The sequence below is a fragment of the Leptodactylus fuscus genome, chromosome 1, assembly GCF_031893055.1.
Source record: "Leptodactylus fuscus isolate aLepFus1 chromosome 1, aLepFus1.hap2, whole genome shotgun sequence".
NCBI classification, from domain to species: domain Eukaryota; kingdom Metazoa; phylum Chordata; class Amphibia; order Anura; family Leptodactylidae; genus Leptodactylus; species Leptodactylus fuscus.
Window position 1 is genome coordinate 350,805,107 of NC_134265.1, and position 14,235 is coordinate 350,819,341.

General features: G+C 47.1%; 1 protein-coding gene across 1 annotated transcript in view; it reads right to left on the bottom strand.

Annotated features, from left to right (window-relative positions):
- The window catches only part of LZTS3 (leucine zipper tumor suppressor family member 3), a 94,253-nt gene extending 84,662 nt beyond the window's left edge, over positions 1-9,591 (bottom strand). Inside the window, exon 1 of the mRNA XM_075261764.1 lies at positions 9,489-9,591. The gene's annotated coding sequence lies outside the window, so the exon portion shown is untranslated. The remainder of the gene's footprint in view (positions 1-9,488) is intronic.
- Between the last annotated feature and the right edge of the window lie 4,644 nt (positions 9,592-14,235).

Below are 14,235 nucleotides of genomic sequence, written 5' to 3' on the forward strand. Positions count from 1 at the left end.
CCAGTGAGTAAGCTCATCTATACCAGGACACTAACAGTGAGTAAGCTCATCTATACCAGGACACTACCAGTGAGTAAGCTCATCTATACCAGGACACTACCAGTGAGTAAACTCATCTATACCACGGCACTACCATTGAGTAAACTCATCTATACCAGGGCATTACAGTGAGTAAGCTCATCTATACCAGGACACTACCAGTGAGTAAGCTCATATATACCAGGGCACTACCAATGATTAAGCTCATCTATACCAGGACACTATCACTGAGTAAGCTCATCTATACCAGGACACTACCAGTGTATAAGCTCATCTATTCCAGGGGAATACCAGTGTATAAGCTCATCTATACAAGGGCACTACCAGTGAGTAACCTCATCTATACCAGGGCACTACCAGTGTATAAGTTCATCCATACCAGGACACTACCAGTGAGTAAGCTCATCTATACCAGGGCACTACCAGAGAGTAACTTCATCTATACCAGGACACTACCAGTGAGTAAGCTCATCTATACCAGGGCACTACCAGAGAGTAACTTCATCTATACCAGGACACTACCAGTGAGTAAGCTCATCTATACCAGGGCACTACCAGAGAGTAACTTCATCTATACCAGGGCACTACCAGAGAGTAACTTCATCTATACCAGGGCACTACCAGAGAGTAACTTCATCTATACCAGGTCACTACCAGTGAGTAAGTTCACCTATACCAGAGCACTACCATGAGTTAGTTCATATATAACAGGACACTACCAGTGAGTAACCTCATGTATACCAGGATATATCAGGGAGTAACCTCATCTATACCGGGACACAACCAGTGAGTAAGTTCCTCTATACCATGACACTACCAGTGAGTAAGCTTATGTATAGCAGGACACTACCAGTGAGTAACCTCATCTATACAATGACACTCCCAGTGAGTAACCTCAGCTATATACAGCCTGCACACAGCACTGCCAGTGACTATACCCAGCAAGATACAGTTTGCACATAGCACTGTCAGTGACAAAACCCAGCGATATACAGCCTGCACACAGCACTGCCAGTGACTATACCCAGCTATATACAGCCCGCACAAAGCAATGCCAGTGACCAAACCCAGCGATATACAGCCTGCACACAGCACTGCCAGTGACTATACCCAGCTATATACTGCCTGCACACAGCACTGCCAGTGACTATACCCAGCTATATACAGCCCGCACAAAGCAATGCCAGTGACTATACCCAGCTAGATACAGTTTGCACATAGCACTGTCAGTGACCAAACCCAGCGATATACAGCCTGCACACAGCACTGCCAGTGACTATACCCAGCTATATACTGCCTGCACACAGCACTGCCAGTGACAATACCCAGCTATATACAGCCCGCACAAAGCAATGCCAGTGACCAAACCCAGCGATATACAGCCTGCACACAGCACTGCCAGTGACTATACCCAGCTATATACTGCCTGCACACAGCACTGCCAGTGACAATACCCAGCTATATACAGCCTGCACAAAGCACTGCCAGTGACTATACTCAGCTATATACAGCCTGCACAAAGCACTGCCAGTGACTATACCAAGCTACATACAGTCTGCACATGGCACTGCCAGTGACTATACCCAGCTATATACAGCCTGCACACAGCACTGCCAGTGACTATAGCCAGCCATATACTGCCTGCAGTGCACACAGCACTGCCAGTGACTATACCCAGCTATACCCAGCTATATACAGCCCGCACACAAAAAAGGCAGTGGATATATCAGCTATACAGCCTGTACACAGCACTGCCAGTGACTGCACAAGCTATATACAGCCTGCACACAGCACTGCCAGTGACTACACAAGACATATACAGCCTGCACACAGCACTGCCAGAGACTAAACAAGCTATATACAGCCTGCACACAGCACTGCCAGTGACTATACCCAGCTATATACAGCCTGCACACAGCACTGCCAGTGACTATACCCAGCTACATACAGCCTGCACACAGCACTGCCAGTGTCGACACCCAGCTATATACAGCCTGCACATAGCAATACCAATGACTATACCCAGGTATATACAGCCTGCACACAGCACTGCCAGTGACTATTCCCAGCTATATACTGCCTGCACACAGCACTGCCAGTGACAATACCCAGCTATATACAGCCCGCACAAAGCAATGCCAGTGACTATACCCAGCTATACAGCCTGAACACAGCACTGGCTGTGACTATATCAGCTATACAGCCTGCACACAGCACTGCCAGTGACTATACCCAGCTATATACAGCCTGCACACAGCACTGCCAGTGACTATACCAAGCTACATACAGTCTGCACATGGCACTGCCAGTGACTATACCCAGCTATATACAGCCTGCACACAGCACTGCCAGTGACTAAAGCCAGCCATATACTGCCTGCAGTGCACACAGCACTGCCAGTGACTATACCCAGCTATATACAGCCCGCACACAGAAATGGCAGTGGATATATCAGCTATACAGCCTGTACACAGCACTGCCAGTGACTGCACAAGCTATATACAGCCTGCACACAGCACTGCCAGTAACTACACAAGATATATACAGCCTGCACACAGCACTGCCAGAGACTAAACAAGCTATATACAGCCTGCACACAGCACTGCCAGTGACTATACCCAGCTATATACAGCCTGCACACAGCACTGCCAGTGACTATACCCAGGTATATACAGCCTGCACACAGCACTGCCAGTGACTATACCCAGCTATATACAGCCTGCACACAGCACTGCCAGTGACTATACCAAGCTACATACAGTCTGCACATGGCACTGCCAGTGACTATACCCAGCTATATACAGCCTGCACACAGCACTGCCAGTGACTAAAGCCAGCCATATACTGCCTGCAGTGCACACAGCACTGCCAGTGACTATACCCAGCTATATACAGCCCGCACACAGAAATGGCAGTGGATATATCAGCTATACAGCCTGTACACAGCACTGCCAGTGACTGCACAAGCTATATACAGCCTGCACACAGCACTGCCAGTAACTACACAAGATATATACAGCCTGCACACAGCACTGCCAGAGACTAAACAAGCTATATACAGCCTGCACACAGCACTGCCAGTGACTATACCCAGCTATATACAGCCTGCACACAGCACTGCCAGTGACTATACCCAGGTATATACAGCCTGCACACAGCACTGCCAGTGTCGACACCCAGCTATATACAGCCTGCACACAGCACTGCCAGTGACTATACCCAGCTATATACAGCCCGCACAAAGCAATGCCAGTGACTATACCCAACTATACAGCCTGCACACAGCACTGCCAGTGACTATACCCAGCTATATACAGCCTGCACACAGCACTGCCAGTGTCGACACCCAGCTATATACAGCCTGCACATAGCACTACCAATGACTATACCCAGGTATATACAGCCTGCACACAGCACTGCCAGTGACTATTCCCAGCTATACACAGCCTGCACACAGCACTGCCAGTGACTATACCCAGCTATATACAGCCCGCACAAAGCAATGCCAGTGACTATACCCAGCTATACAGCCTGCGCACAGCACTGCCAGTGACTATATCCAGCTATATAAAGCCTGCACACAGCACTGCCAATTACTATACCCAGCTATATACAGCCTGCACACAGCACTGCCAGTGACTATACCCAGCTATACAGCCTGCACACAGCACTGCCAGTGACTATACCCAGCTACATACAGTTTGCACATAGCACTGTCAGTGACCAAACCCAGCTATGTACTGCCTGCACACTGCACTGCCAGTGACTATACCCAGCTATATAATGCCTGCACACAGCACTGCCAGTGACTATACCCAGCTATATACAGTTTGCACATAGCACTGTCAGTGACCAAACCCAGCTATGTACTGCCTGCACACTGCACTGCCAGTGACTATACCCAGCTATATAATGCCTGCACACAGCACTGCCAGTGACTATACCCAGCTATATACAGTTTGCACATAGCACTGTCAGTGACCAAACCCAGCTATGTACTGCCTGCACACAGCACTGCCAGTGACTATACCCAGCTAAATACAGCCTGCGCACAGCACTGCCAGTGACTATATCCAGCTATATAAAGCCTGCACACAGCACTGCCAATGACTATACCCAGCTATATACAGCCTGCACACAGCACTGCCAGTGACTATACTCAGCTATATACAGCCTGCACACAGCACTGCCAGTGACCAAACCCAGTTATATACAGCCTGCACACAGCAATGCCAGTGACTATATAGCCAGCTATACAGCCTACACACAGCACTGGCAGTGACTATACCCAGCTATATACAGCCTGCACACAGCACTGCCAGTGACTATACCCAGCTATATACAGCCTGCACACAGCACTGAAAGTGACTATACTCAGCTATATACAGCCTGCACACAGCACTGCCAGTGACTCTACCAGCTATATACAGCCTGCACACAGCACTGCCAGTGACTATACCAGTTATATACAGCCTGCACACAGCACTGCCAGTGACTATAGCAAGCTACATACAGTCTGCACATGGCACTGCCAATGATTATACCCAGCTATATACAGCCTGCACACAACACTGCCAGTGACTATACCCAGCTATATACAGCCTGCACACAGCACTGCCAGTGACTATACGAGGTATATACAGCCTGCACACAGCACTGTCAGTAACTATACCCAGCTATATACAGCCTGCACACAGTACTGCCAGTGACTATACCAGGTATATACAGCCTGCACACAGCACTGCCAGTGACTATACGAGGTATATACAGTCTGCACACAGCACTGTCAGTAACTACCCAGCTATATACAGCCTGCACACAGTACTGCCAGTGACTATACCAGTTATATACAGCCTGCACACAGCACTGCCAGTGACTATACCAGGTATATACAGCCTGTACACAGCACTGCCAGTGACTATACGAGGTATATACAGCCTGCACACAGCACTGCCAGTGACTATACGAGGTATATACAGCCTGCACACAGCACTGCCAGTGACTATACCAGGTATATACAGCCTGCACACAGCACTGCCAGTGACTATACCCAGCTATATACAGTTTGCACATAGCACTGTCAGTGACCAAACCCAGCTATGTACTGCCTGCACACAGCACTGCCAGTGACTATACCCAGCTAAATACAGCCTGCGCACAGCACTGCCAGTGACTATATCCAGCTATATAAAGCCTGCACACAGCACTGCCAATGACTATACCCAGCTATATAAAGCCTGCACACAGCACTGCCAGTGACTATACTCAGCTATATACAGCCTGCACACAGCACTGCCAGTGACCAAACCCAGTTATATACAGCCTGCACACAGCTCTGTCAGTGACTATACCCAGTTATATACAGCCCGCACACAGCAATGCCAGTGACTATATAGCCAGCTATACAGCCTACACACAGCACTGCCAGTGACTATACCCAGCTATATACAGCCTGCACACAGCATTGCCAATGACTATACCCAGCTATATACAGCCTGTACACAGCACTGCCAGTGACTATACCCAGCTATATACAGCCTGCACACAGCATTGCCAATGACTATACCCAGCTATATACAGCCTGTACACAGCACTGAAAGTGACTATACTCAGCTATATACAGCCTGCACACAGCACTGTCAGTAACTATACCCAGCTATATACAGCCTGCACACAGTACTGCCAGTGACTATACCAGTTATATACAGCCTGAACACAGCACTGCCAGTGACTATACCCAGTTATATACAGCCTGCACACAGCACTGCCAGTGACTATAGCAAGCTACATACAGTCTGCACATGGCACTGCCAATAATTATACCCAGCTATATACAGCCTGCACACAACACTGCCAGTGACTATACCCAGCTATATACAGCCTGCACACAGCACTGCCAGTGACTATACGAGGTATATACAGCCTGCACACAGCACTGTCAGTAACTATACCCAGCTATATACAGCCTGCACACAGTACTGCCAGTGACTATACCAGTTATATACAGCCTGCACACAGCACTGCCAGTGACTATACCAGGTATATACAGCCTGCACACAGCACTGCCAGTGACTATACGAGGTATATACAGTCTGCACACAGCACTGTCAGTAACTACCCAGCTATATACAGCCTGCACACAGTACTGCCAGTGACTATACCAGTTATATACAGCCTGCACACAGCACTGCCAGTGACTATACCAGGTATATACAGCCTGTACACAGCACTGCCAGTGACTATACGAGGTATATACAGCCTGCACACAGCACTGCCAGTGACTATACGAGGTATATACAGCCTGCACACAGCACTGCCAGTGACTATACCAGGTATATACAGCCTGCACACAGCACTGCCAGTGACTATACCCAGCTATATACAGTTTGCACATAGCACTGTCAGTGACCAAACCCAGCTATGTACTGCCTGCACACAGCACTGCCAGTGACTATACCCAGCTAAATACAGCCTGCGCACAGCACTGCCAGTGACTATATCCAGCTATATAAAGCCTGCACACAGCACTGCCAATGACTATACCCAGCTATATACAGCCTGCACACAGCACTGCCAGTGACTATACTCAGCTATATACAGCCTGCACACAGCACTGCCAGTGACCAAACCCAGTTATATACAGCCTGCACACAGCTCTGTCAGTGACTATACCCAGTTATATACAGCCCGCACACAGCAATGCCAGTGACTATATAGCCAGCTATACAGCCTACACACAGCACTGCCAGTGACTATACCCAGCTATATACAGCCTGCACACAGCATTGCCAATGACTATACCCAGCTATATACAGCCTGTACACAGCACTGAAAGTGACTATACTCAGCTATATACAGCCTGCACACAGCACTGTCAGTAACTATACCCAGCTATATACAGCCTGCACACAGTACTGCCAGTGACTATACCAGTTATATACAGCCTGAACACAGCACTGCCAGTGACTATACCAGGTATGTACAGCCTGCACACAGCACTGCCAGTGACTAAACCCAGCTATATACAGCCTGCACACAGCACTGTCAGTAACTATACCAGTTATATACAGCCTGAACACAGCACTGCCAGTGACTATACCAGGTATATACAGCCTGCACACAGCACTGCCAGTGACTATACCCAGCTATATACAGCCTGCACACAGTACTGCCAGTGACTATACCAGTTATATACAGCCTGCACACAGCACTGCCAGTGACTATACCAGGTATATACAGCCTGCACACAGCACTGCCAGTGACTATACCCACCTATATACAGCCTGCACAAAGCACTGCCAGTGACTATACCCAGCCTGCACACAGTACTGCCAGTGACTATACCCAGCTATATACAGCCTGCACACAGCACTGCCAGTGACTATACCCAGATATATACAGCCTATACACAGCACTGCCAGTGACTACACAAGCTATATACAGCCTGTACACAGCACTGCCAGTGACTATACCCAGCTATATACAACCTGCACACAGCACTACCAGTGACAATACCCAGCTATATACAGCCTGCACACAGCACTGCCAGTGACTATATCCAGGTATATACAGCCTGCACACAGCACTGCCAGTGACTATACTCAACTATATACAGCCTGCACACAGTACTGCCAGTGACTATACCCAGGTATATACAGCCTGCTCACAGCACTGCCAGTGACTATACCCAGCTATATACAGCCTGCACACAGCACTGCCAGTGACTATATCCAGCTATATACAGCCTGCACACAGCACTGCCAGTGACTATACCCAGGTATATACAGCCTGCTCACAGCACTGCCAGTGACTATACCCAGCTATATACAACCTGCACACAGCACTACCAGTGACAATACCCAGCTATATACAGCCTGCACACAGCACTGCCAGTGACTATATCCAGCTATATACAGCCTGCACACAGCACTGCCAGTGACTATACCCAGCTATATACAGCCTGCACACAGCACTGCCAGTGACTATACCCAGATATATACAGCCTGCACACAGCACTGCCAGTGACTGTACCCAGCTATATACAGCCTGTACACAGCCAGTGACTAAACCCAGCTATATACAGCCTGCACACAGCACTGCCAGTGACTATAACCAGCTATATACAGCCTGCACACAGCACTGCCAGTGACTATACCCAGATATATACAGCCTGCACACAGCACTGCCAGTGACTATACTCAGCTATATACAGCCTGCACACAGCACTGCCAGTGACTATACCCAGCTATATACAGCCTGCACACAGCACTGCCAGTGACTATACTCAGCTATATACAGCCTGCACACAGCACTGCCAGTGACTATACTCAGCTATATACAGCCTGCACACAGCACTGCCAGTGACTATACCCAGCTATATACAGCCTGCACACAGCACTGCCAGTGACTATACTCAGCTATATACAGCCTGCACACAGCACTGCCAGTGACTATACTCAGCTATATACTGCCTGCACACAGTACTGCCAGTGACTATACCCACCTATATACAGCCTGCACACAGCACTGCCAGTGACTATACCCAGATATATACAGCCTGTACACAGCACTGCCAGTGACTACACAAGCTATATACAGCCTGCACACAGCACTGCCAGTGACTATACCCAGCTATATACTGCCTGCACACAGCACTGCCAGTGACTATACCCACCTATATACAGCCTGCACACAGCACTGCCAGTGACTATACCCAGATATATACAGCCTGTACACAGCACTGCCAGTGACTACACAAGCTATATACAGCCTGCACACAGCACTGCCAGTGACTATACCAAGCTATATACAGCCTGCACACAGCACTGCCAGTATATACACCAGCTATATGCAGCCTACACACAGCACTGCCAGTATATACACCAGCTATATACAGCCTGCACACAGCACTGCCAGTATATACACCAGCTATATACAGCACTGCCAGTGACTATACCCAGCTATATACAGCCTGCACACAGCACTGCCAGTATATACACCAGCTATATACAGCCTGTACACAGCACTGCCAGTATATACACCAGCTATATACAGCCTGCACACAGCACTGCCAGTATATACACCAGCTATATACAGCACTGCCAGTGACTATACCCAGCTATATACAGCCTGCACACAGCACTGCCAGTATATACACCAGCTATATACAGCCTGTACACAGCACTGCCAGTATATACACCAGCTATATACAGCCTGTACACAGCACTGCCAGTATATACACCAGCTATATACAGCCTGTACACAGCACTGCCAGTATATACACCAGCTATATACAGCCTGTACACAGCACTGCCAGTATATACACCAGCTATATACAGCCTGTACACAGCACTGTCAGTATATACACCAGCTATACACAGCACTGGCTGGAGATGACATCATCTGCGGGAGAGCTGCACTGCAGTACGCCGGTCCGTCCCGACACCCACCTCTGTGTCCGGGGGCTTCTAGCTGGCATCTTCACGGCTGCAGAGCAGGGTGCACATGGGGTAAGGTCCTGCACCGCCTGCAGCCGCTCACCTGGCCGCCCCCTCCATCCTGGATGTGTCCGGAATAGCTCCAGCAGCAGCAGCAGCAGCAGCAGCAGGGTATACAGCGCCGCTGCTGGCTCTAGCAGACGTGCCCCACAGGCCAGCAGTCACTCATCCTGACTGACAGCGCCCTCCTCCCACCTCCTGGACCACTGCATCCTCCCCCAGCCTCAGCACAGGGGCGCCCGGCTGCTGGTGACGTCACTCACCAGGACATGGGGGGTCACAGCTCCGAGGACTACAGCTCCCAGCATGCCCTGTCTGCACTCACTCCAACATACAGCAGCCTGCTTATGTATCCGTGTGCAGCACAGTGTGAACTAGGACAACAATGATATTATCCTCACATCACCGCACAGACAAGCCGCCATGTCCTTGTAGCCTGGCATTATGTAATACAGACAGCAGTGTGACGTCACAGACAGAGTAGTGACATCAACTGTCCTCAGTGCTAGGGTCCAAGATCAGAAGTCACTGGCAGAACAGGCTGAGATGTATCTATGTATTCTTATATATCAGTCTAGTTATATCTGTCTATCATTATCTTCTATCTATCTATCTATCTATCTATCTATCTATCTATCCATCTATCTATTTCCTATCTATCTATCTATCATCTATCTATCCATGTATCTATCTCCTATCTATCTATCTATCTATCTATCTATCTATCATCTATCTATCTCCTATCTATCTATCTATCTATCTATCTATCTATCCATCTATCTATCTCCTATCTATCTATCTATCTATCTATCTATCTATCTCCTATCTATCATCTATCTATCTATCTATCTATCTATCTATCTATCTATCTCCTATCTATCTATCTATCTATCTATCTATCTATCTCCTATCTATCTATCTATCTATCTATCTATCTATATATCTCCTATCTATCTATCTATCTATCTATCTATCTATCTATCTATCTATCTATCTATCTCCTATCTATCTATCTATCTATCTATCATCTATCTATCTCCTATCTATCTATCTATCTATCTATCTATCTATCTATCTCCTATCTATCTATCTATCTATCTATCTATCTATCTATCTCCTATCTATCTATCTATCTATCTATCTATATATCTCCTATCTATCTATCTATCTATCTCCTATCTATCTATCTATCTATCTATCATCTATCTATCTCCTATCTATCTATCTATCTATCTATCTATCTATCTATCTATCTCCTATCTATCTATCTATCTATCTATCTATCCATCTATCTATTTCCTATCTATCTATCTATCTATCTATCTATCTATCATCTATCTATCCATGTATCTATCTCCTATCTATCTATCTATCTATCTATCTATCCATCTATCTATCTCCTATCTATCATCTATCTATCTCCTATCTATCTATCTATCTATCTATCTATCTATCTATCTATCTATCTATCCATCTATCTATCTATCTATCTCCTATCTATCATCTATCTATCTCCTATCTATCTATCTATCTATCTATCTATCTATCTATCTATCTATCTATCTATCTATCTCCTATCTATCTATCTCCTATCTATCTATCATCTATCTATCTATCTATCTATCTATCTATCTCCTATCTATCTATCTCCTATCTATCTATCTATCTATCTATCTATCTATCTATCTATCTATCTATCGATCTCCTATCTATCTATCTCCTATCTATCTATCTATCTATCTATCTTTCTATCTATCGATCTCCTATCTATCTATCTATCTATCTATCTATCTATCTATCTATCTATATATCTCCTATCTATCTATCTATCTTCTATCTCCTATCTATCTATCTATCTATCTATCTATCTATCTATCTATCTATCTATCTATCTATCTATCTCTATCCATCCCTATCTCTCTCTCTCTATCAAATCAAATCAAAAAAGCTTTATTGGCACGTCCAAATAGATATTTGGCATTGCCAAAGCTAGTAAAGTGTGGGGGGGGGGAGTTGGGTTCGGGTGGGTGAGTGGTGGGTATGGGGGGGGGGTTGGTGGTATAACAGTCCGTGGAGTCTCATCTTCCTCTTGTTTGGTGACAGCTGGACACGTATTGGGCAGCGATCTCCACAGTGGCCTCTTCTTCTCCCAGTAGGATGTAGAGTTTCCTCTTCTCGTCTGCAGATATGAAGTCTGGGATGTGGGCAGAGAGTCTTTGGTAGTAGACGGCCCTCACAGCTGAGTATTTGGTGCAGTGTAGCAGGAAGTGGGTCTGGTCTTCTAGGGCCCCCTGGTCACAGTGCTGGCACAGTCTCTTCTCCCGTGGCTTGTACGTCTGCCTGTATCTCCCCGTCTCTATCTCTAGGTTGTGGGCGCTCAGTCTGTACCGGCTCAGGGTCTGTCTGTGCTTGGGGTGGCGTATTCTCTCCAGGTAGTTGGCCATGGTGTAGTCCCTTTGTAGGGATTGGTACACGGTGAGTTTCTTGGAGTTATTTATTTCATTTCTCCATTCTTCAATGTACCGCTCTCTGTTTGCCTCTGTGGTCGCCTTTATTTCGGCCTTGGTTATCATCTGTTGGTGTTTTTGGTTTGGTGGTTGGCTGTTGTTTGGTTGGTGAGTGTCTGGTTTGCTCAGGTGGCTTAGCCATGCTTGCTGGTGGTAGGAGTCGGGCTTGCTCCCCTGGATGTGTGCCTGGAAAGCTAGCGCCCTCTTCTGTATGGTGAGCCATAGGGGGAGTCTGCCTAGCTCTGCCCTGCAGGCCATGTTGGAGGTGTTGCGATGGACATGGAGCAGGTACTTGCAGAACTCCAGGTGGAAGTTCTCTGTTGGGCTGGAATCCCACTTTGACTGGTCTGGGTAGGTGGCTGGGCCCCAAACCTCGCTGCCATAGAGAAGGATCGGGGAGATGACAGCGTCAAATATCTTCAGCCAGACCCTCACCGGTGGTTTGAGGTGGTACAGTTGTCTTCTGATGGCGTAGAAGGTCCTCAGGCTTTTGCTTTCAGGGTTTCTATTGCTGCTTTGAAGCTTCCTGATTGGCTGAGCTCCAGCCCCAGGTAGGTGTAGCTGTTGGTTTTCTCCAGTTTGGAGCCGTTCAGTGGGAATTGTGGGGTGGTGGAGGCTTTATTGTGGCCCTTCTTCTGAAATACCATGACTTTGGTCTTCTTCTGGTTGATGGGTAGGGCCCATGTGGTGCTGAATTTTTCCAGCACTGACAGGCTTTCTTGGAGGTCTTTCTCGGTGGGGGCCAGGAGTAGGAGGTGGTCGGCGTATAGCAGGAACTTCTCCTCCCGGTCGTTCAGGGCGAGGCCTGGGGTTGGTGAGGCCTCCAGGGCTGTAGCCAGTTCATTGATGTAGATGTTGAAGAGTGTTGGGCTCAGGCTACAGCCTTGTCTGACCCCTCGGGCCTGTTGGAAGTATGCTGTCCTTTTCCCATTCACTTTCACACTGCACTGGTTTCCGGTGTAGGAGCTCTTGATGACGTCGTATGTTCTTCCTCCTATTCCACTCTCTAGGAGTTTCAGGAGCAGGCCTGGGTGCCATACTGAGTCAAACGCCTTCTTAAAATCTATGAAGCAGGCGAATATCTATCTATCTATCTCCTATCTATCTATATATCTCCTATCTATCTTTTCTTTCTTTCTTTCTATCTATCTATCTATCTATCTATATGCTCACCCAGGGTCGGACTGGCCCACCGGGAAACCGGTGAATCCCCCGGTGGGCCCCGAGCCTTGGCTAGCAGTGTTCATTTTCCCAATGCATTTGTATTGGCAAACTGAGGACTGATAGTGGCAGGGGCTGAATCAGTAACCTCAGGGGCCCCAGGCTGCTGGCAGCACTGTAATGACTAAAGATGGCCAGCTGCTGGCAGTTGCCCGGGGCCCTGACACATACACAGGGGCCTCCTGCCAGTCGTATACTTTCCCTATTACTATAGGATAAGTATACATCAGGAGGACACTGTGTGCAGCTGCAGCAGCTTCACCTATCTTCAACTCTCTGTGCAGCCCGGACTTCCCCTTCCCAGCAGTGAGTCATCGCTTACATTGTATTATGTGGGGACAGAAGGGTCTGCTGCAATGCTTCACTTTCTTCTTCACAAATGTGAGTATATATTTTTCTTTTTTTGGTACAATGTAATATTTAATATGTATATGTGTACGTTTGTTTAACCCTTAAGTACTATCATGTTGTCTATCATACACCACTACCATACACATATCACTATGATAGACACCATGATAGTACTTAAGGGTTAAAGTATGTGTCTTGTATACTGTGTGAGGACTGTATGATTGTATACAGGTATGTTTGAGTATATACAGTATGCTATAATAATGTGTATGTGTGAGTGTATGTATATTTGTGAGTATACATAGTATTAATACATTCATGTAAGTATATATTTGACTTATATATGGTATATGAATGTATATAAATGTATATATGCTATTATATATATGTGTGAGTATATACACTCACCGGCCACTTTATTAGGTACACCATGCTAGTAACGGGTTGGACCCCCTTTTGCCTTCAGAACTGCCTCAATTCTTCGTGGCATAGATACAACAAGGTGCTGGAAGCATTCCTCAGAGATTTTGGTCCATATTGACATGATGGCATCACACAGTTGCAGTCGCAGATTTGTCGGCTGCACATCCATGATGCGAATCTCCCGTTCCACCACATCC